The following is a 1,956-nucleotide window of genomic DNA, read 5'->3' as shown; positions in this document are numbered from 1 at the left end:
AGAAGAACCAAAAAGAGTATAGAAAGAATCAGTCAAACCAGGAGCTAGTTCTTTGAGAAAATCAACAAGATACATAATACCTTAGCCAAACTAACGAGTGAGCACAGAGACAGTATCCAAATTAACAAAATCAGAAATGAAAAAGGAGACATAACAAAAGAAACTGAGGAAATAAAAAAAAAAAAAACCCATCAGATCCTCCTACAAAAGCCTATACTCAGCAAAACTGAAAAATCTGAATGAAATGGACAATTTTCTAGACAGACACAAGGTACCAAAGTTAAATCAGGTTCAGATAAATAATCTAAACCATCCCATAACCCCTAAAGAAACAGAAGCCGTCATTAATAGTCTCCCAACCCACCTCCCCAAAAAAGAAAAGAAAAATTACCGAATTTATTCTATGAAGCCACAATTACTCTCATACCTAAACCACACCAAGACCTAACAACAACAACAAAAAAAAAAACCCGAGAATGTCAGACCAATTTCCCTTATGATTATCGATGCAAAAATAAAGTTCTCACAAAGTGAATCCAAGAACACATCAAAATGGTCATCATGATCAAGTAGGCTTCATCCCAGGGATGCAGGGATGGTTCAATATACAGAAATCCATCAATATAATCCACAATATAAACAAACTCAAAGAAAAAAAAAAACCACACGATCATTTCATTAGATGCTGAGAAAGCATTTGACAAAATCCAATAGCCCTTCATTATAAAAGTCTTGGAAAGATCAGGAATTCAAGGCTCATACCTAAACATAGTAAAAGCAATATACAGCAAACCAGTAGCCAACATCAAACTAAATGGAGAGAAACTTGAAGCAATCCCACTGAAATCAGGGACTAGAAAAGGCTGTCTACTCTCTCCCTACCTGTTCAATACAGTACTCAAAGTCCTAGCCAGAGCAATTCGACAACAAAAGGAAGTCAAAGGGATACAAATTGGAAAGGAAGAAGTCAAAATATCACTATTTGCAGATGATATAATAGTATACTTAAGTGACCCAAAAATTCCACCAGAGAACTCCTAAATCTGATAAACAATTTCAGCAAAATAGCTGGTTATAAAATTAACTCAAACAAATAAGTGGCTTTCCTTTGCTCAAAGGATAAACAGGCTGAAAAAGAAATTAGGGAAACAACAATAGTTGTTCACAATAGTCACAAATAATATAAAATACCTTGGTGTGACTCTAACTAAGCAAGTAAAGATCTGTATGACAAGAACTTCAAGTCTCTGAAGAAGAGATCAGAAGATGGAAAGATCTCCCATGCTCATGGATTGGTAGGATTAATATGGTCAAAATGGCTATCCTGCCGAAAGCAATCTACAGATTCAATGCAATCTCCATCAGAATTCCAACTCAGTTCTTCATAGAGTTAGGAAGAGCAATTTCCAAATACATCTGGAAAAACCCAGGATAGGAAAAAAAAAAACTATTCTCAGCAATATTCTGGAGAATCACCAATCCTGACCTCAGGCTGTACTACAGAGCAATCGTGATAAAAACAGCATGGTGCTGGTACAGTGACAGGCAGGTAGACTAATGGGATAGAGAGGAAGACCCAGAAATGAACCCACACTCCTATTGTAACTTGATCTTTGACAAAGGAGCTAAAAACCATTCAGTGTAAAGAAGACAGCATTTTTAATAAATGCTGTTGGTTCAACTGGCAGTTAGCATGTAGAAGCATGCAAATTGATCCATTCTTATCTCCTTGTACAAAGCTCAAGTTCAAGTGGATCAAGGAACTCCACATAAAACCAGACACACTGAATCTAGTAGAAGAGAAAGTGAGGAAGAGCCTCAAGCACATGGGCACAGGGGAAAATTTCCTGTACATAACACCAATAGCTTATGCTCTAAGATCAAGAATTGGCAAATGAAATCTCACAAAATTGCAAAGCTTCTGTAAGGCAAATGACACTGTCAATAGGACAAAAT

Source organism: Mus pahari, chromosome 7 (assembly GCF_900095145.1).
Source record: "Mus pahari chromosome 7, PAHARI_EIJ_v1.1, whole genome shotgun sequence".
Classification (NCBI taxonomy): domain Eukaryota; kingdom Metazoa; phylum Chordata; class Mammalia; order Rodentia; family Muridae; genus Mus; species Mus pahari.
The sequence above is the reverse complement of the archived record's forward strand: the minus strand, read 5'-3'. Positions refer to the sequence as shown.